General features: G+C 41.0%; 1 long non-coding RNA gene across 2 annotated transcripts in view; it reads left to right on the top strand.

Moving 5' to 3' along the window:
* The first annotated feature begins 4,330 nt into the window (after window positions 1-4,330).
* LOC122733632 overlaps window positions 4,331-22,600 on the top strand; it is a 63,425-nt gene continuing 45,155 nt past the window's right edge. For both annotated transcript variants that reach the window (XR_006353934.1, XR_006353933.1), the window contains exons 1-2: window positions 4,331-4,487; window positions 6,080-6,195. This is a non-coding gene — a long non-coding RNA (uncharacterized LOC122733632). The remainder of the gene's footprint in view (window positions 4,488-6,079; window positions 6,196-22,600) is intronic.

The raw sequence follows: 22,600 nt of genomic DNA, 5'->3' as shown, positions 1-22,600 counted from the left end.
AATGTTGGCATTGCTTATTTGTTGACTGCTATGAGCTGAGGGGGAGATAGGAATCTCCTATTTTCCAGGAGCTCTGGCCATCCGTCTCCATCCTCCTTTCAAGTGCCTTTCCTTCACTGAATTGGATTAAAGTAGCTCCAGGTAGAACCTGTGTGTTAGCTCATCAGCTGGTGCATGGTGAAGAGACTCAGAGGTGAAAGGAAGGGCAGGGGGAGCCTAGCATATATGAACCTCTGTTGACTTGTTTCTGTCAGGTAGCAACTTCTGCTTCTCTTCTCCTCCTTCACATGTTTCTTCCTCCTTCTTTGGAAGCTTCCATTCCTCACAGCCCAGGTCTCCAAGCTCTTAGAAGGGGGAGACAAAATTGGTCATGCTAAAGAACGATAAGGATAAAGGCCCAGAAGATAGATCTCATTGGCTTCAGACTCTTCAAGGTTCGGTGAGATGAGACAAGGTCAGTGATTTGGGGGTTCGCCCCAACTAGGTTGTCAGGAAGGAAGGTTTTCTAGGACCTTGCTTAGTGCTATGGGATAAATAGGTGTGGCTGAAGGGAGAAGGAAGGAAACCTTTATTGTTGATTAATTTCAAGCATGCCTGATATTCATGACACTACTTTGGGTTTTCTTAGCAGAGATACTGGAGTAGTTTGCCATTTCCTTCTCCAGCTCATTTTATGGATGAGGAAACTGAGGCAAATGGGGTAAAGTGACTTGCCCAAGGTCACACAGCTAGTAAGTATCTGAGGCTGGATTTGAACTCAGTAAGTCTTCCTGTCTCCAAGACTAGCAATCTATCCAGTGCATCACATGGCTCCCCCTAGTTGTGTGGCATTGGAAAGCAACAGTATAGCCAAAGAACATAGAAGAGAACCTTGTTTGCAGCCCCTTGACTCTTTATCCTCTTTTTCCATACCATAGACTGTAGGAATGAGAATCCATGAGTAGATTTGTAACCACAAATGGGCATTTGACCACCAGATGCCAGTGTTCCCTAATGGCAATTAATTGGTCAGTAAGGATTAATAAAGTGCCTACTTTGTGGAAGTCATAGGGAACAGCTTTTCTGTAGATGGGAAATGAAGCCTCAAGTTCAAGAGACAGTAAGCAGGCAAATCTTGCTGAATAGAGAGATCCTGAAGAGGAATAGCCCCTTCCTACCTTTCCAGTCTTCTTGTACCTTAGTCTCTGAATGAGTGACACTGGCCTCCTGGCTCTTCCACAAGCATGACACTCCAGCTCTCAGCTCCTGGTATTTTCTCTGGCTGTCCCCCATGTTTAGGATGCTATTCTTTCTCATCTCTGCCCACTAGCTTCCTTGACTTTCATTAAGGCCCAACTAAAATCATCTGACTAATGTGGAAATGTTTTGTATTACTACACATGTATAACTCATATTGAATTGCTTGAGTTCTTAAGGGGGGTGGGGAGGGAGGGAGGGAGAGAGGAAGAGAATTTGGAACACAAAGTTTTAAAAATTGAAGTTAAAATTTGTTTTTACATGTAATTTGGGGAAATAAAATTATATATATGTATGTATGTATGTATTCCCAGTGCTTAGCACAGTGCCTGACACATTGTAGGCAGTAAATGTTTATCGATTAATCATATTATTATTGAGTATTCTATAATAAGGCTATAAACATACTATTGTGCCATGTTTGAAAGGGCTATAAATGACAAACAGGGGTGTCTTTATTTGATCCTAAACATATTGGGGAGCCACTGGAGTTTATTGAACAGATTGACCAGGGCTTTTGGAATATCCCTTTGGCTGCTGAGTGAATAATGGGTCATAGAGGTGGGAAAACCTGATATGGAAAGTCCAGTTAGGAGGCTGTAGAAATACGCCAGGTGAGAAACGAGGTTTTGTGAGTGGAGAGGCAATGGATGTAAGACACTGAGAAGGTGGTAATGACAAAACTTGGCAACTCATTGGATATGGAGTTCAAGTTGAGTGGGGATCATGGGATAGAGCTAGTGACCAGGAAAGGAGGTGGGAGGCTGGTGTCATTCGAATTTAGAAGAGCCTTTGGATGATTCTTTGCACTGCATATTGACTTCAGCAACACCAGAATGGCTCAAAATGTTTTGTTGACTCTCATGATCAGCATAGGAGGACATGGACAGATGAAGAACAACTCAGCTGGGGATAGTCCCATGGGAACATAGACCTGTAGCAAAAGAGGGGTCCCTAAATATTAACCAAGAAGGCCTACTCAGGAAGGTAGAATTAGAACTCCAACCCACTGGCAAGCTTTTGGGACAGTTTCAGCAACGCATTCTTTTTTGGGGGTGTGTGTGAGGCAATTGGGGTTAAGTGACTTGCCCAGGGTCACACAGCTAGTAAATGTTAAGTGTCTGAGGCTGGGATTTGAACTCAGGTCCTCCTGACTCCAGGACTGGTACTCTATCCAGTGCTCCACCTAGCTGCCCCTAAGCAATGCATTCTTATTACAACATGGAATAATTAAGCCTTAAGCCATTCTAGGTTTAGAGCTGGGAAGGAATGCTTGTATAGCCACAGAGAGAACATTTAATTTTGGGTGCTCATTTTCCCCAAAGCTGAGGAGGAAGCATGAGTGGAGGGAAGGGTCCACATTGTTCTGTGACATTGTTTAATATCTTGGGGATGCCATTTTTATAAGAGAATTTACAGAAATTGTCTTTCCTGCCATTAAAGTATCTGCTAATTGTATCCAAAACTGTTCTCTCCATCCCAGGGGAGTTGGCTTGTTGGCCAACCATCGGGCAGTGGGCAGAAATGTTGTTTTTTGACTCTTCCCTCAGAAACCATAAGCAGCAGGTTAAACATTCCTCTGGTGGGAGGGTGGGTGTTGGGGGGAAAGTGTAGCTGAACATCCTGGATGGAGCTAAATGGAAAACCTTGCATCTGTCCATCAGGTATTCCTAGGCCATAAACCCAGCATGCCACAATGTTTCCTGCTGAGGAAACCACCTGGGTCAGTCTCACTAGTATAGTCTGTTTTTCTGGTAGAGCCCACTAGAGGACTCAGACCAGGGCTGCTCCAACAGTATGCAAATTCTCAATATTAACCTCATGGTAAGGTGAGGAGCAGTTGTCAGTGGTGAAGTAATGGGACAGGTCACAATCAGGTAAATCAAGGAAAGAACAGGAGGCAGATATTATTTTTATTTATTTATTTTGCAGGGCAATGAGTGTTAAGTGACTTGCCCAGGTTCACACAGCTAGTAAGTGTCAAGTGTCTGAGGTCGGATTTGAACTCAAGTCCTGAATCCAGGGCCCATGTTTTATCCAGGCAGGCATTATTAATCAATCGAATTAATCAGTTAAGCAAATGAGCAATTACTTAATTAGCATCTCCTTCTCCCCTGTCCCATTTCCTTATCTGTCTCTGATGTTCAGGGTCCAGTGGCTTCCTGTCCCACTAATCTGAACATCTCCTCTTTCTTTCATCAGCATATTGTCTATCACCTGAGCCACTATCTTTTCAGGAACACACCTCTCACTCCCTGCATCTTTCCACCGTCTTGTTCCACTCACCTCTGTAGGTGGATGAACAAGGACAGAGTAATTTCCTAACTGCTTCCCTGCTCCCTGTGGATTCCCCTTGGTTGCAGGTCAGGTGCTTTGGGGGAAAATGGATGATTCTGGGAAAAGAAAATACTATGGATACCTTCCCCATATGACTGATTGTAACAAAGTGGCTGTGAGACTTCAGGGCATCTTAGCTGTTGGCACCCGTGTATTTGTGGAGCCTTCCATCAAGAAGGTGCAACACCCATTTTCGAATGTTTTGGTGGAAAAAACAGGGATGTCTGGACGTGGATTGACACAACCATAAACATCTGTCCTCTGCACTATGAGTTCTAGTATTGTTTTTTTTGTCTGTTTGTTTGTTTTGTCTCCTTTTCCATCCTCTCACACAGGGGTTACAAGGAGACAGGAGAGGGGTGACCGACTATCCATTTCTCGGCATTGCCCTGTTGAGAGTGAAGAGCGCTCTTGGAAGTCTGTCAATCCAGCATTTCAGGCTTTGCTTAGGGTCCAATGTCTTTAGGGATTACTGGAGCAGGCTGTTCCATCACTGCACAGTTCTTACTACTTGCGAGTGAGGTGAGACATGGAATAGACATAATATATCTTATGGTTGGAGGAAGTGGGAGGAGATGTGCGCATGGGCATAGGGAGCGGGAAGAGGAATGGGCGCGTGCGCGTGCACATGGGAAGGGCAAGCGTCGAGGGCGCTTGCGCATGGGAGGGGCAAGCAGGGAGGGCGCTTGCGCATGGGAGGGGCAAGCAGGGAGGGCGCGTGCGCATGGGAGGGGCAAGCAGGGAGGGCGCGTGCGCATGGGAGGGGCAAGCAGGGAGGGCGCGTGCGCGTGCGCTTGTGTAGGCGCAGGGATCTCGCACCTGCAGCCGAATTACAGCAGGGGGAGGGTCGGGCTGGGCTGAGGCGACGAAGTTCTCTCTTAGGGTGGCGGCAGCAGCAGCAGGAGGGGGAACAGGTATGGTCACCTTAGGAGCAGCGGTCGAGCCCCAGCGCGGCCCGTGAGGGAGACGGAGGCTGCTGAAGGAAGGGGCGGCCCTGTGCCTCCGGGAGCCCCGCAGCCGCCGCTGCCGCCGGGCAGCGTGAGGAGGCGGCGAAGCAGCCCGTGGAGAGGGGCCCGGACCGAGGAGGAGGAGGAGGAGGGGAAAGAGGGAAGAGGGAAGAGGGAAGGGGGGGCGAGAAGCCCCCCAGGGCAGAGCAGTTAAAGGGGCCTGTGGTGGGAAAGACACGGGCCAAAGCGGGGGTGGGGTGGGGAGGGAGGGAAGCTGAGGAAAGGAACCTTGAGCCAGGGGAGTGGGAACAAGAAGCCGGGGGGGGGGGGGGCGGGCAGCTGAGGCCCGTTGCCAGGGCCCGCGGGGGGAGGGGCAGGGGGCGCTGGGCTTCCCCTCAGTCCACGCACTCCCCACAGCGAGGCCCCGCGCCTTGGCAGCTGTTCCCTAGGACCAGTGGCCAGTCTGGGACCGTTCCGAGGACCCTGAGGAAGCCCCCAAGGGCCCCTTCCTCAGGGAAAGGAGAGAAGTTTGCCCCCCCCCCAACAGACTTTCTCTGTTAAGCTGCTTTAAAAAAAAACCAAAAACTTCCTGCTGGGACAGGGAAAGGACCTTGAGCCCATTCCCTAAGAAGCCTTTCTAAGGGGGTTCCTTGGGTAATCTAGTTCTAACTGCTTGGGCCCCCTTTATTCCTCTATCGTTTAAACTGACCTTTTCTGCCCAGAATCACAGACAGAAAATCACCGTAGGAACTCATGCTGTTAAAAGATGAGGGCTGGGCTCCTTCAGACCAAAAGCACTAAATCTCCCAGTAGGTCCTTTCCCTGCTCTCCAGAAATGAAAAATAGTTGGCCCTGATGGAGAGTAAAAAAGATAGACTCGGGGGCAGCTAGGTGGCTCAGTGGATAGAGCACTGGCCCTGGAGTCAGGAGGACCTGAGTTCAAATCCAGCCTCGGACACTTGACGCTAGCTGTGTGACCCTGGGCAAGTCACTTAACCCCAACTGCCTCTCCAAAAAAAAAAAACAACTCTCCAATTCTTGGCTCTTTGGATTCCGACAAATTTTAAATATAGACAGTAGTGACAAATCACAAAATGACCCTCAGTCTCGGATGTATGATTTTGGACTGTTCTACCAAAAAGCCAAAACAGCTGAGACCCAAGCAAGGAGCTCTGCTGTGGTCTAGGAGGCACATTGAACCCCTGCCTCAGGAGCAAAGCTGCCTGTGCCCCTGGCTGGCAGGACAACAGTGGCCCAACATACCCAGCACTGGCATGATCAGCAGCTGGTTTTCTCCCCTTTACACTTGCCAGGACAGGGCAAGAAAAGAAGGGGAATCCTGCCCAAATAGGCACTTGTAGATACTTCCTTACACCCATAACACCCTCATGTTTCATGGTGGCAGATTCACGTAGTAACTGTCATTAAGCAAATGCAGAAGGCCTGATTGAGAGACCAGGTGGTAGCCTTAAAATCCAAATCCATTGACACATTGCCACACGTGAATGTTCTTGGTGCATCTTCAATGACTCCTTTCATGCCTTCTTCCTTTGTCCAAGGGTGGCTGCAGCAGGAGTGAGTGGAGTGCCTGCAGTGGAAATGAAGGATCTCCCTGTGTTCTGAGGATCCAGTCACCTTGGGGATAGATTTCTGGCCTGGGGTTCCAAGAGCACAGGTAAGATTCAGGAAGCTCAGAAATTTGTGGAGCATTTCAGTCATTATGGAAAAGTTCCCTTCAGCTAAGTGCCCTCTTACAGGAGTCACATTGATTGGATGCTCTTGGCAGACAGCCAAGAACCAGTGTTCTGGAGGAGGCCACATTGCAGTTTTCCATGTGCTTGCAAACACCTTGAGGGCTTTCTTGAGGTCAAGAGCTGCATCCTCCTCTTCCTTCTGCTCTTATTTTCCAGCACCACCTGCCCTTTCAGCAGAGAAGTACAAGGGGACACTGGGGAAAATAAGGTTGAGGGGGATGGTGAGACCAACATGACATCACTAACATGGTGCAAATAGTAAAACTTGACTGGCCCTTCAGTGGCTTGAGAATAGAAGCAGCTCCAGTGCTTGAGTAAAGATCCTGAGGAACAGGGATTTGAAGGGACTTGTGTGAATTCATTAAACAGGTTAAAGACTGGATCTTAGAACCCCTTTGAGGTTCAGAGAATCCAAACTTAAAAAAAAAATTAAGTTTTTTTTTTTTAAAGCATCCAGACACCAAAAGGTCCTGCAGGAGAAACTGATATCTTTGGACCTCAGGTGTCTAGTGTAAGGCGATCTACAGGGCTGTTGGCTTAGAGTACATGCCCTACTGGTGACTATGGTAAAAAATGAAGCTGAGGGGCCCAGATAGGGTGATGTGTCATCACTAACAGAATCCAAGTAGTAAAATTGACCTGTGTGAATGCACAAAGCAGATGCAACCCAAAGTGGGACAAGGCCTTTAGTGGCCATGGAATCCATAACCTTTAACAGGATATGTAGATATAGATAGATGTATTTATATATCTTGTTAAAGGTTGTGGATGTATGTATCTGTGCATGTGTGTGTATATGCACACACATATATACACAAACAATTTTATTAGTTCAAAATAATAATAGAATTAAAGGATAAACTGAGACCGAAGGACCACGAGGGCCAAGTGTGAAATTATCTAAAGTGTTATATGCTTATAGGATATTCGCCATTAGTGAATATCAGGGAAAATTAGCCTGAGAGGTAAAGAAAGATCCATGTGGCATCACTCCAAACATTGTAGTTTATAACTGACTGTGCCTTCATTGGCTCTCCATTCCCTAATGTCCAGTGCTTCTTTAGGGAAACTGAGGAATAGGCATTTAGTGGGATCTGTGTGGATTCACAAAGTAGATGCAACACAAATTCAGACAAGACTTTCAGTGGCCATAAAATCCAAAACCTTTTAAAAATAAAATGTAATTTGAAAACCTCCACAGCAGAATTTAATTGTAAACTGAGGCCTAAGGAACACAAGGGCCAAGTGTGAAATTATATATATTATAGGCTACTAGTATATTCCCTATTAGTGAATATCAGGGAAACTGAGGATGAGGCACATATAAAGATTTGGGTGACATCACTCCAAGCATTGTAATTTATAAATGACTGTGCCTTCATTGGCAGTACAATCCCCAAATGTCCAGTGCTTCTTTAGGGAAACTGAGGATCAGGGATTTAATGGTACCAATGTGAATTGACAAAGGAGATGCAACCCGAAGTGTGACAAGGCCTTTAGTGGCCACAGATTCCACAGCCTTTAAAAAAAAAATACACACACACACATACATATACATATTTACACACAATGCATACATATACACATGCATGCACACACACACACACACACACACACACACACATATATATATGGTTTTTTTCATTCAAAACAATAATAGAATTCCATGGTAAACTGAGATCTAAGGAACACAAGGGCCTAGTGTGAAATTATCTAAAGTGTTATATGCATATATTTCCTATTAGTGAATAACAGGGAAACTGAGGCTGAGGGATATAGAAATATCCATGTGACATCACTCCAAGCATCCTAATTTAGAACTGACTGTGCATTCATTGTCCAATCCCCACAAGTCCATTGCTTCTGTAGGGAATCTGAAGATTAGGGATTTAATGGGACCTGTGTGAATTCACAAAGCAGATTCAACTCAGAGTGTGACAAGGCTTTTAGTGGTCATGGAATCCACAACCTTTAAAAAATATATATAATTTTTTCCATTCAAAACAACCATAGAATTAAAGGGTAAACTGAGATCTAAGGACCACAAGGGCCTAGTGTGAAATTACCTATATTTATAAGCTTATACTATATGCCCCTTTAGTGAATATCAGTGAAACTGAGACTGAGGGATATAGAAAAATCCATGTGACATCACAAAAATTGTCCTTGTTGCAAATCTCACTGGGGCTTCAGTGGCTTTAGGATCCCAAAATGTCCAGTGCTTCTTTAGGGACACTGAGGATTTTAGGGATTCAGTGGGACGTATGTGAATTCACAAAGCATCCAAATTCACACAAAAAAGCAAAAATTCTCAAAATTTCAGCGAGTCTTTATTTTGGTAGAGTGTTTTGCAGCGTATTTACAGAATTCCTGTGTAGATTTTGGTTCTTGAGTATTTATATGTTCTGCAGTTATTTTAAATTGATCTTCTCTTTTTCCTCCTTAAGGGTTTTGTTGTTAATCTACAGAAATGTCTATGATTTGTGTGGATTTCTTTTATAACCTGCAATTTTTCTGGATTTATTATTGTTATAATTATTTTTTTAGTTAGCTCTGTAGTGTTTTCTAAGTAAACCATCATATCATCTTTAAAATGTTATAAATTTGTTCCTTATTTCCCTCTGCTTAATCACTTGATGTCTTTTTCTTATCTTACTGCTATTGCCAGCATTTCTAGCTGTATATGAAATAGTAGCGGTGATCATGGTGGCTTGATTTTATTGGAAAGGTCTCTGGGTTATCCCCATTATATATCACCCTAGCTCTTTTATTCCTATGACTGTTAATGTTTTCAATAGAAATAAGTATTGTATTTTCAAAAGCTTTTTCTGCATCTCTTGATATAATATGATCTCTGTTGTTCTTTTTAATATGGTCTCTTATGTTGATAGTTTTTCCTAATATTGAACCAACCTTACAATCTTGATACCGATCCAAACTGGTCATCATGTATGATATTTTTGATATGTTGACATAACTTCTTTGATGGTATTTAGTCTAAAATTTTTGTGGAGATATTCTTTAGGGATATTGGCTCATGGTTTTATTTCTCTCTTTTGAGTTTCCCTGACTTAGATGTTAACCGTATTTGTATTATTGAAATAATTCAGTTAGATACATTTCTTCCCAATTTTGCAAATAATCTATGCAATATTGGAATGAATTGCTCCTTTAAATGCTTAAAAGAATTCACCCACACATCTCTGTAGTCCAGGGGGGCAGGGGTTTTTCTTTAGCAATTCATTTAAAGATCGTTTAATTTAGGGCAGCTGGGTGGAACAGTGGATAAAGCACCGACCCTGGATTCAGGAGGATGTGAGTTCAAATGTGGCCTCAGACACTTGATACTGTGTGACCTTGGGGAAGTCACTTAACCCTCACTGCCCCACCAAAAAAAAGAGTATAGAAAGATTGTTTAATTTAGATTGGACTATTCAAATTCTACATTTCTTGTTCTTTAAACTGGACACTTTCCATTTTTGCAAATCTTCATTTCACTTTATTGGTTCTTTTGGTATATAGTTAGGCAATGTAACTTCAAATAACTTCCTTTATTTTTTCTTCATTTGGTGTGAATTCTCCTTTTTAATTTTTGATACTGGTAACTTGGTTTTCTTTCTCCTGTTCAAATTAGCTAATAATGGTTTATCTCTTGCTAGGATAAAAAAGCTCTCAATTTTATCTATTAATTTAATGGTTCTTTCACTTTCTCTTTTATTAATCTTTTTTTAAAATTTTCATACTCAGAGAAGAAATAGCTCACAGACCTCCCTTATGCTGATCCATTTTTACTATGGGTAGCCTCACAAAGGTCTGGTTTTTCTTCTCCTTTTCTTCTTTTGTGTTTCCTGGGAAATTTCACCAACAGGGCAGTGTAGTATTGAAATCGGTAACTAATGAATTAATATTGGAGAGGGAGGGAAGTGAAGTCAGAGGAGTAAGGGCCTGAGAAAATACTATAGGGTAGAGGATGGTGATAAACTAATTTAGGAGGGATGGAGCATTGGGAGAGAAGGAATGGTAGGAGGGTTCAGTCAGAGAGAATTGTCAGAATTTCTCACTGGAAAAGTGGGATATTTGTGAGTTAGTAATGGATGACAAGTGACTGTTAGTGGAAGGGTAGATTATGGAATTCAAGGAGGCTGAGGAATGTGGCAGGTTGGGGGGGGGGGCGAGAAATCTGTTCACCATGCAATTTTTTATGGCTAAGCCAGTATATTTTGGATGTCCATTTATATCATTAATGAGGCCTCAGAATGTTCCTCAGCCTGATATCATCCAAAAGTCTTCCCCAGCAGCAGATTGTCCCGCTTCTTTTTGTGGATCCTCCGGGACTCTGGTGAATATCATGAGTGAGCATCTTTTATTTTTCAGGAAAGATGTATTTGAAATATACTTCCTTTAGGTGTTAGGAGACCTTAGGCAAATCAGTTCACTTCTGGCGGCCTTTGTTTCCTCTTCAGCTGTGGCATTCTAGGCTCCTAAGAATTGGGGCTTAGTCTAGGGCATTATGTAACACAGACCGTCAAGAAGGAACGATGAGCACAGCACCTAGTGTCGTAGAATGAGCTCTGGGTTTGAGTCTTTGCTCTGCCCCTTAGAGCATAGGTAACTTTGAGTGAGGCACTTAGCATTCTGGAGCCTCAGTTTCTTCAGCCTTAAAATGTTACTAAGAACACTTGTTCTTCCTGTCCCACAGGGGTGATGGTGAGGATTGAGTGAGATTCTGTTTCATAGGTGCTCTGTGAACTGGCAAGCATTTTATAAACTCCTCTATTATCATGAAGAAAATGCACAGCAGGAGATGAGCTTTGATGTGATGCCATGGCAGAGGTCCCTTAAAGATGCTTCTTAAATCAACTCTCAAGGCAGAACATCTCACTCACCAGTCTTTTTGTCCTCGTGTGAAAGGATTTGCTTGTAGCTAGAGGCTATCGCTACAGAAAGGTGGAAGAACTCTTGAGCTACTTTGCATACTGAAAACTCACCAACAAATTGTTTCCACGCTACCATTGAACTTCCAAAAATGCGAAGTCCAAGGGCTAACAAACCTAAACGTTTAAAGAGTCATGAAATGGGGCGGCTGGGTGGTGCAGTGGGTAGAGCACCGGCCCTGGAGTCAGGAGGACCTGAGCTCAAATCCGGCCTCAGACACTTGACACTTGCTAGCTGTGTGACCCTGGGCAAGTCACTTAACCCTCACTGCCCCGCAATAAAAAGAGTCATGAAATGGGTGGTTTCCACTTTCCATCTGGCTTTTATTAATTTTAAGTCAGTTTCAGAAGGACCATTACACAATCAAAACACACCATCTCCCTAGTCAGATAATTCTGTTTTAGAAATGAATTACATATGTGCCTATAAGTCAGTCCATCCCTATGCGGGGAGATACTGACTCCTGGCATTGAGCTAATCAGATCCAGTGGAAGAGGCTCTCCTTGTAAACACTTTTTTTTTGGTGAGGCAATTGGGGTTAAGTGACTTGCCCAGGGTCACACAGCTAGTAAGTGTTAAGTGTCTGAGGTCGGATTTGAACTCAGGTCTTCCTGAATCTAGGCCTGGTGCTTCATCCACTGTGCCACCCAACCACCCCCTCAACTCATTGATTTTCTTTCCCTCCCACCCACCCCAATTAAAAAAATAACTCTAATAACAAATATGCATAGTCAAGCAAAAAATTCCTACATTGGCCATGTCCAAAAATAGCTTCCTCATTCTGCATCTGAAGTTCTACTTCATCATTCCTCTAGAATTGTAGTTGGTCATTGTATTTCTCTGAATTCCTAACTTTTAGAGCTTTACTTTTACTAACTTGTCACAAACCATCTATATAATCCTCTGCCTATAAATCAGTGAGGTATCATCAATTAGAGGGTTAACAAAACATTGACTCCCAATAGTCCATGTTCTTGAATTCTGTCACCTATGACAAGAAATGTATGGCCTGCTTTAGCATCCATGCATTAGAATCATTGCAGTGAGTCTCTCAAAGTTATTTTTCTTTATTGCATAAATTTTGCAGTGGTATAAATTATTCTCCTGGTTCTGTGCACTTCACTTTACATAAATTCATACAGGTTTTCCCAGGTTTCTCTCAAAGCTTCCCTTTTATCATATCTTTTTTTTTTTGGTGAGGCAATTGGGGTTAAGTGACTCGCCCAGGGTCACACAGCTAGTAAGTGTTAAGCGTCTGAGGCTGGATTTGGCCGGTGCTCTATCCACTGCGCCACCTAGCTGCCCCTTATATCTTTTTTAATCTTGTTTTTAATTTAAGAATGAAAGAAAGTCTGATTCCAAACATCCTTATTAGCTTATTCTTCCATTTTATTGCTTGGATGTTTCTTTGGTGTTAGAGTAAGGTTTTTATGTTTTGTTTTTAGTTTAGTATGCCTGTAATGATAAGTGTCTAGAGAGCCACTGATCCCTCAGCACTGTTTTGGTGGTTGTAGCAAGATTTTCATTGGTGCTCTTGGCCACTTCGATGTCTTGTGAAGGAGCATTAGGAGGACAAGGCCAGTGACTTGTTTGGGCGCTGGTAACCACAATGAGGAGATGGTTGATATGAACCATTGGCTCCATGTTGGTATTCCTTGTCTTCTACTTCTCTAATAGCTAGGGCAGAGTGTGCTCCAGGATGTCTCTTTCAATATTATGGGTGACAGTTGAGATTCTTGTGTATTGTTGACTTAAGTTGTGCTTCTCAACACTACTACAAGGGTGCCCATAATGCCAGCCACAGTAGCCATCTTGATAATAGAACAACCTAGGGGCTACCCTCCACTGGAAATCCATCTGGACAGTCATGTTGGCTTTTAGGTGATGCAGTGCATAGAGTACGGGGCCGAGAGTTAAAAAGACCTGAGTTCAAATGTGAGCTTAGACACTTACTAGTTTTGTGACCCTGACAGTCACACGACCTGTTTGTCTCAGTTTTCTTATCTGTGAAATGGGGATCATAATAGTATCTACTTCTTAGAGATGCTGTGAGGATCAAATAAGATAATAATTGTAAAGCACTTAGCACCTAATAAATGCTATATAATCTTAGTTGTTGTCATTTCTCTTTCAACCACTCCACAGTTTTTACATTATCCATACTACATAGATATTTTCATGCATTATTTTTCTTGATAGCCAATATATAAACATTTCTTTAGTGTCATTTGGATTGACATTCTCTTCTGATATTAAACCACTCGATGGTACCAAAGATTTTGGGAGAAAAGAACTTGTCTTTTCTGGGTCTCCATGGATACAGGTGTGGCCAGGCCTCCAGGGCCTGGAGTGGGATGGTGGTTGTGGTGAAATTCATTCTGCCTCCTGTATCTACTTTGGCCCACTCCTTTGGCTTGAGTGGATGACTTGCTTGGCAGTGATAGATGAATAGAACTTGGCGGTGGTCCCTTTCATGGTTTTTTTAGCCCATGAATATTCCATTCACATGCCATAACTTGTTTAGGCACTCTCCGGTAGATGGCTATCCCCTTAATTTCCAGTTAATTGTTAATACAAAGTATACCAAAAGTCTTAGTGCCATTTAAAGCTATATTGCTTAAAACTGCACAAAATTCCATATTTGTGTACATATATACATATACATATTTACATGTTTGAATACAAGGTGTCCTGTAAGTCTTATTGCAGTTTTAAGCAATATAACTTGAAGTGGCACCAAGACTTTTGGGACACACTGTATAGTGAGAGATGATATAAATATTACACATAAATTTTTGTCTTCTTTCTTTAATCTCCTTGGAGTATAGGCCTAGCAGTGGTATTGGTAGATCAAAGGGGATGCATACTTTAGTGACTTTGGGGGCATAGTTCCAAATTGTTTTCCAGAAGACTTAGACCAATTCATGTCTCTACCAACAGTTCTCAAGTATGTCTGTCTTCCCACAGCCCCTCCAAAATTTGTCGTGTTCTCTTCTTTTCATCTTTGCCAGTCTGATGGATGTGAGGTATGGAACCTCACAGTAGCTCTCATCTTAATTTCTCCAATTATTTGGAATATTTTTTCATATGGTTGTTGATAGCCTGTATTTCCTTCTTTGAAAACTACCTGTTCAAATCCTTTGAACATTTATCAACAGAGGAATGGCTTTTGAATTTTCATTTGTTACATATTTTAGAAATGATATCTTCTTTTTTGTGAGGCAATTGGGGTTAAATGACTTGCCTAGGGTCACACAGCTAGTAAGTGTCAGGCATCTGAGGCCGGATTTGAACTCAGGTACTCCTGACTCCAGGGCCAGTGCTCTATCCACTGTGCCACCTAGCTGCCCCTAGAAATGATATCTTAATCAGGAAAACTTGCTGTAAATATTTTTCTCAATCTGTTTACCTTATAAACTGCATTTGTACAAACACTTTAAAATTTTATCACAAAAATTCTCTTTTTTTTCCCCCTCTGTGATCCTCTCTACCTCTTTTTTTTCTATCTCTTTTTTGGTCATGAACTTTACCCCATGCTTAGATTTGAAGGGTAATTTCTTTTTTGTTCTCTCTAATATGCTTATAATGTCACATCTTAAGTCTAATGTGTATATTTGAAACTTATCTTGGTGTATGGTATGAGATGTTGGTCAGTATCTAGTTTCTATGATATTGCTTTGTGGTTTTCCCAGCAGTTTTTGTTACTGTGGAATCTTTTTTTTTTTGGTGGGGCAGTGAGGGTTAAGTGACTTTCCCAGGGTCACACAGCTAGTAAGTGTCAAGTATTTGAGGTCAGATTTGAACTCAGGTCCTCCTGAATCTGAGGCCAGTGCTTTATTCACTGCGCCACTCAGCTGCCCCCTGTTACTATGGAATCTTTATTCCTAGTAGCTGAGCTCTTTGGGGCAGCTAGGTGGCACACTGGATAAAGTGTTTGGCCAGGAGTCAGGAAGATTCATCTTCCTGAGTTCATATCTAGGCCAAGACACTTATTAGCTATGTGACCTTGGGGAAGTCACTTAACCCTGTTTGCCTCAGTCTCCTCATCTGTAAAATGAGCTGGAGAAGGAAATGACAAACCACTCTAGTATCTTTGCTAAGAAAATCCCAAATGGGATCCCATCTGTCTGAGAAGAGTTGGACACAATTGAAAAACCAAAGCTACAATCTTCAGGTTTACTGAACAGTAGGTTATAGGTTTGTTTGCCTCTGTATGTTGTGTACCTAATCTCTTCTACTGATCCAAACTTTTTTTTTTTAGTGAGGCAATTGGGGTTAAGTGACTTGCCCAGGGTCACACAGCTAGTAAGTGTTAAGTGTCTGAGGCCGGATTTGAACTCAGGTACTCCTGAATCCAGGGCCGGTGCTCTATCCACTGTGCCACCTAGCTGCCCCCCAAACTTTTTTTTAATGACCAGCATTGTTCACTGTTTTGTTACTCTGGTTTGAGATCTGTTACTGTTAGGTCCCTTCCTTCTCTTTGTTGTTGTTGTTGGTTTTTTGAGGGGGGAGCAGTGAGGGTTAAGTGACTTGTCCAGGGCCACACAGCTAGTAAGTGTCAAGTGTCTGAGGCCAGATTTGAACTCAGGTCCTCCTGAATCCAGGACCGGTGCTCTATCCACTGCACCACCTAGCTGCCCCCCCCCCTCGTTTTCTTTGAAGAAATTATTTCCCTTGAGATTCTTGACCTTTTGCTTCTCCAGGTCAATTTCATCATTTTTTTCTACTTTTTTGATTAACGTGTTATTGAAGAAGTAAATTAATTTAGGTAGTATAATTTTTATGATATCACCACAACCTACCCATGAGCAATTAATATTTCTCTAGTTATTTGGGTCTCTTTATTTTTGTAAAGAGTGTTTTCCTATAGTTTCTGTGTGCATCTTGGTAAGGAGACTCCCAAGGTTTTTTGGGTTTTTTTTTGGTGAGGCAATTGGGATTAAGTGACTTGCCCAGGGTCACACAGCTAGTAAGTGTCAAGTGTCTGAGACTGGATTTGAACTCAGGTACTCCTGAATCCAGGGCCAGTGCTTTATCCACTGTACCACCTAGCTGCCCCTACTGCCAAGCATTTTATACATTCAGAATGTATTTTGAATGAAATTTCTATCTCTACCTGTTGCATTTTGTTGGTAATACAGCTAGAAACACTCAAGATTTCTGTAGATTTCTTTTATATCCTGCAACTTGACTGAATTGATTGTTTCAATTAATTATTTAGTTGACTAGGTTTTTGTAGATAGACCATCATATCATCTTACATCTGAGTTTGTTCCCTTTTTCTTCTCTTATTGCTATAGTTAGCATTTCTAGTACTATGTCTGCCAGTAGTGGGAATAATGGGTATCCTTACTTTACCCCTGACATTACATATACAGTTTACTTTTGTTTTAGATATATACTGGTTTAGGAAAAAGTCCATTTATTCCTATGATTTCTATTGTTACTGTTAGAAATGGGTATTGTATTTTGTCAAGATCTTTTTCAGTATCTGTTGATATAATTATGTTTTTATTATTTAAAAAAATTAATATGGTCTATTATGTCATTCAACAAGCACTTGTGAAGTATTTACTATATGTCAGGCACTATGATAAGAATTAGGAATACAAATGTAAAAAAGACAGTCCCTGCCCACAAAGAGCTTACATTTATTTTTCATTAGTTCCCTTGATATTCTTGACTTTTTGTCAAGTATTTCCCAATCACATTTTAATCTGATTCAGCCACATGTTCAACACCTCCATTGTAGAGTAGGGAAGTTGCAAGGCAGAGTGAACTTCCAAGGTGAGAAGGCTGTTTTGTCTTGGTGGAGAAATCCAAGAGTGGAGCCTTGAGAGAAATGAAGACATTCTTAGCTTGGGCTTTTTCCTTAAAATGGAGGCTCTATTGGGAATCAGCTGCACTGTGGGCAGTAAGAGAAATAAGGAGAAAGCCCAGAGAGGAATGAAGATGTTGTTCTTTACATATTTATAGATTTCTTTATTTTAACCAACCCTGCATTCTTGGCACAAATTTAATCCGGTCATAGCTTATTATCTTTTCAATGTAGTTTGCAGCCTATTTGTTAATATTTAAATTAATATTTTTCCATCAGTCTTCATTAGTTAATTTGATCTATAGTTTTCCTTCTCTGCTTTGTCTTTCCCAGGATTTGGTATCAAGACTTTATTTGTATGACAGAAAGTTTGAAAAGGTTCCCTTTCCCCCTATTTTTGCAAATAATTTATGTAATATTAGAATTAATTATTCTTTGATAGAATTCACTTATAACTCAGTCTGGTCCTGTTTTTTTTCTCTGAAAGGTTCATTTATGGCTTAATCATTTTCTCTAATCTATTACTTTTTATGTTAATCTTTTAAAAATTTTTCTGAGTATTTGTCTATTTTGTCTAAATTATCATTTTGTTAACATATAATTGGGAAGAATACTTTCTGAGGCTTTTCCTCTTCAATTCTCCATTTTCATTTGTGATATGAACAATTTGGTTTTCCTCTCTTTTAATTTTGTTAATCATATTTACAATATTTAGAATTGCTGCTTTGTTAGTGGAGGTGGTGTGGATGTTGCTTTTCTAGGTTTTTTTAGTTACATATCCAATTTATGGAATTATTCTTTCTCTCTTGTTGATGAATGCATTTAGAGATACAAATTTTCCCCTAAGGATTTCTTCAGCTGTATCCCTAAAGTTTTGGTAAGTGGTTTTATTGTTGTTATTTTCTTATATTTTCTATTGTTTCTATGATTTATACCTTGACCCACCAGTTCTTTAGGAATAAATTATTTAGTCCGGTGCTTAGGACAGTGCTAGCATGTAGTAGGCATTTTTAAAATGCTTATTGGGCAGCTAGGTGGCGAAGTGGATAGAGCACCGGCCCTGGAGTCAGGAGTATCTGAGTTCAAATCCGGCCTCAGACACTTAACACTTACTAGCTGTGTGACCCTGGGCAAGTCACTTAACCCCAATTGCCTCACTAAAAAAAAATGCTTATTAATTCATTTATTGACTGATAGTCTCTAGTTTTTTATTTATCTTCACAGGGCCTTTATTGAATATAATTTTATTTCATCATGGTAATTAAAGGATGTGTTTAGTAAAGTTATGCTTTTCTATATTTGTGAGGTTTTTGTTTGCCTATACATCGTCAGTTCTTAGAAAGGTCCCATGCATAGCTGAAAGATGTATACTCTTTTCTGCTCCCATTCAGTAATCACCAGAGTTGTATCATATCTAACTTTTCTCAAGTTCCATGCAGGTACTTGTCTCCTTTCTTGTCCATCTTTTAGTTAAATTGATCTAGGTCTGAAAGGGGGTATATTGAGGTCCATGACTGCTATGGTGGTGTGGTCTATTTATTACTACAATTGGATGACTATTTTTCTTTAAGTAAGATGCCTTTTGGGGGTGCATATGTTATATTAAGTATTAATATCGAAATATTATCTATAGTGAATTCGTTTACTGTTTTTCTGCTTATCTGTTTTTAGCATAACTATTTTTATTGTTGTCTACTCTGAATTAACATTTGGTACCCTTGTTTTTTTTGAGTTTTCCCGAAGCAAAATAAAATGTGTTCCAGTCCCTCATTTTAAGTCTGCATGTTTTTTTATGTTTTAAATATTCTTGTAAACAATGCATTTTTGGATTCTGCTTTATAATCCGTTCTGCCATCCTTCCATTTTATCATCGAGTTCATTCTGTTAGCATTCATAGTTAGGATTGTTAATTGTATTTCTCTCCGTCTTGTCCTCTTGTAGTTTTCCTCTCTTTAACTTCCTCCTCCCACTTTACAAAGAAAGTGAAGTTCACTTCATTGTCCCTCTTCTTTTTCCCTTGCCTTGCCTAATATCACAGGTTTGTTTTCTTTCTTTCCCTCCCTCTTCAAAGATAGTTTCTTTATTACTACTCCTTTAAGCTATCCTTAACACCCCAGTTCCTCTCTGTCCTTGCTTTTTTCCCTGTTGCATATCCTTCCTCCCTCTCTCTTTTCTTCTCTTAACCTTTGGTTCAGATGAACATAAAGTTCATTGATTTCATGTGAAATAATGAATTCTCTCCCCTTCTTTCTTTTTTCCCCAGTATCGTCTCCTATTCTTCCCATTTCCTTACCCCAAAACCCCTCAGACCTTTGCCTGTCTTTTTTTTTTTAATTAATTTTTGTTTACATATAAGGTATTTTATTTTTTCCGTTCTTTGCCTGTCTTTTAAAACTTTCTAAGTGACCTTTAAAGACCTTCCAATTCCAAGAGGACACTTGTTTCTTCTCCCCCATTAAAAGGTAAACAATTCAACTTCACATAGTCCCTTTCAGTTGATTAAATATGTATGCTTTTCTATGTTTCTCTTGTTTCTTACATTTCTACTTTTGGGGCAACAAGGTGGTGCGGTGGGTAGAGCACTGACCCTGAAGCTGAGAGTTCAAATATTACCTCAGACACTTAATAGCTGTGTGACCCTGCACAAGTCACTTAACCTTAGTTACTTTAAACATCCATGGCCATCTCCAGTCATTCTGATATATATCTTGCCAGTGCACCCAGATGGCTCTGGAGGAGAGAGTGAAGTTGGTGACCTTGCACAGCCTTCCCTCACTTAAAGCCATTTCATTAAAAGTCATAACATCACCTCAATGTCATGGTCCTCTTCAAGAACGAAGGACAAGCAATAACAAGAGCCGCAGCAGCATTTCCATTTCAAAATGTTTACTTGGATCTGGGCTTTTCACCTGAAAATCTTTGGAAATTCTGTATTTCATGTTCCATTTTCCCTCCCTGGACAGTATTCTTGATTGTTAGACTTTATATTTTGCATTGGGGAGTATCATGTTCCAAGCACTTTTTTGCCAGGTCTCCTGTGATCCTCATTGTGGCTCCTTGGCACTTGAACTGTTTCTTTTTGGTGGTTTGCAGTTTTTTCTTTGACCTGGAAATGTGGAATTATGGCTCTGATGTTCCTGGAAATTTTCTTTCAGGAGGCAACTGCTATGTTTTTTTGCTTTTTTTTGTTTTGTTTTGTTTTTTGTTTTGTTTTTTTGTTTTTTGCAGGGCAATGAGGGTTAAGTGACTTGCCCAGGGTCACACAGCTAGTAAGTGTCAAGTGTCTGAGGCCAGATTTGAACTCAGGTACTCCTGAATCCAGGGCCGATGCTTTACCACTGCGCCATCTAGCTGCCCCAACTGCTATGTTTTTTAAATTTTTATTTTGCTCCCTGGTTCTTTTTTTTTTTTTTTTTTTTTTTTTTTTTTAGTGAGGCAATTGGGGTTAAGTGACTTGCCCAGGGTCACACAGCTAGTAAGTGTTAAGTGTCTGAGGCCGGATTTGAACTCAGGTACTCCTGACTCCAGGGCCGGTGCTCTATCCACTGCGCCATCTAGCTGCCCCTGCTCCCTGGTTCTAAGAGTTCTGGGCAGTTTTCATTTATGAGTTCTTGAAATATGGAACTCAAACTTCTCTTGTTATTGTTGTGATTTTCATATAGTAAGATTCTTAGATCATTTCTCCTTGTCTTATATTTCAAGTCAGTTATTCTGATAACGTTTACTCTTTTCAGGCTTTTGACTTTATTTTAATATTTCTTTTTGTTTCAGAATCATTTTCTCTTTGGCCTGTTCTAATTTTCTGGGAGTTCAGTTCTTGGCTTAGGTTTACCTGTCCTAAGGAATTAATTTTCCTTGCCATTCTTTCCTTCCCAGATACTCTATTTTGTATCTGTCTCCTACCCCTAGGTCACCTCGTGCTGGATGCTGGTCTCCTGATGTGGCTAGGGTCCTGGGATCATCCTTGACCTACCCAGCCTTTTCTGTTTAGGGCTTCCCCAGGATTATGAGAGCTTTCTGTTGTTTTTGTTTTAGTTCTGAACTCTGTGAAGGAATTTCTGATTCTCTTTGGTTTTCTTATGGTACATTTTTAGAGCTCTACTGAGGTATTTTTGTGCAGTCTGTGCTCTTCTGGGACTTAGTGAAATGTTTTTCATTTTCTTCTTATGATTTTCATAGAATTCCGTTTTGATTGTTTCCTTGTCAATGTGTATGGTATTTCCCTAGTGGAGCTTCTTTTGCTGTATCACTTCAGGTATCTTCCCATGTTTTGGTGTATATTCAGTGCTTTTTTTATCACTGCCCTCACAGTACAAACTCTGTCCAAGGGTAGGGACAGTCTAGTTACTCTTTACCCATGATGACAAATGGCTCCACCAACGGTACATTGTGTGCTAGTCTTTCCACAACTGCTGCAACATTGACTATTCCCATCTTTGCCATTTTACTAGATGTTAAGTGATTTTTTGATTTGCATTTCTCTTATTGTGATTTTGAGCCATGAGAGGCAATATGGTATAGTGGATAGAGCCTTGGACTTAGAGTCAAATCAATAAGTATTAAGTACCGTGTGCCAAGTGCCATGTTGAGGATACAAAGAAAGACAAAACAGTTTCTGCCTTCAAGGAACTCACATTCTAATGGGGGGATAGGGTTAGGGGTTGTCCAGGAAGATGTGTTTGGATGCTGAACCAGGCACATTGGCTGTGTGACCCTGGGCAAGTCACTTAACCCCCCTGGACCTCAGTTTCCTCCTCTGTGGAGTTAGGAGTTTGCCTGCATGACTACTCAGGTTCCTTTCAGTTCTGACTCTGATATCGTGATCTTGTGATTCATATGGTTGTTAAAGAGTTTGTCATTCTTCTGTTCCTATATATCTTGGATATCAGACCCTTACCAGGATTATTTGATACAAAGATTTTTTCCCCAAGTCAGCTACTTTCCTTCTTATCCTAGTTTATTAATTTTTTTCCTGCAAAAGTATTTCAATTTCATATAATCAAGATTTCCAGTTTTGTCTTTAGTTAATGCTTCTTACCCTTCTTTGTTTCATAATTCACCACATAGCCATAGTTTAAACAGGCGCTAGCATCAGCTTTTCTTCTAACTTTCTTGTGGTAGGATGTCTAATAATTAAGTTACATATCCATTTTGGATTTACTGTGTTGGAAAATGTTTTAGACCGAATTTCCGTCAGACTGCTTTCTGTTTTCCCCACGTAGTTTATGTTTGGGGGTTTATCAAACATTGGGTTATGGCACTATGTCTGATTGCTCCTTGTGTAGTCTTTTCTACTGATCTACTTCTTAAAAAACTAATGCCAAATAGTTTTGATGATTACTTCTTTATAAGATAATTTGTGGTCTAGAAAGTTCTATGCCCCCTCCATTCGAACTTTTAAAAATTGTTTCATTGGATGTTCTAAATGTTTTGTTCCTAAAGATCTCTATTTGGTTTTTTCTTGATTTGGTGACTTTATATTGTCATAGGTGGAGTTCCACTCCCCCTCCACCCCAACTAACAAGATGTTCTACAACTGATACCTTTATTAGGGATAGATCTTTGAGTTACAG

The sequence above is a fragment of the Dromiciops gliroides genome, chromosome X (genome assembly GCF_019393635.1).
Source record: "Dromiciops gliroides isolate mDroGli1 chromosome X, mDroGli1.pri, whole genome shotgun sequence".
Lineage (NCBI taxonomy): Eukaryota > Metazoa > Chordata > Mammalia > Microbiotheria > Microbiotheriidae > Dromiciops > Dromiciops gliroides.
Note: the sequence above shows the minus strand (reverse complement) of the source record. Positions and strands in the feature narration are given on the sequence as shown.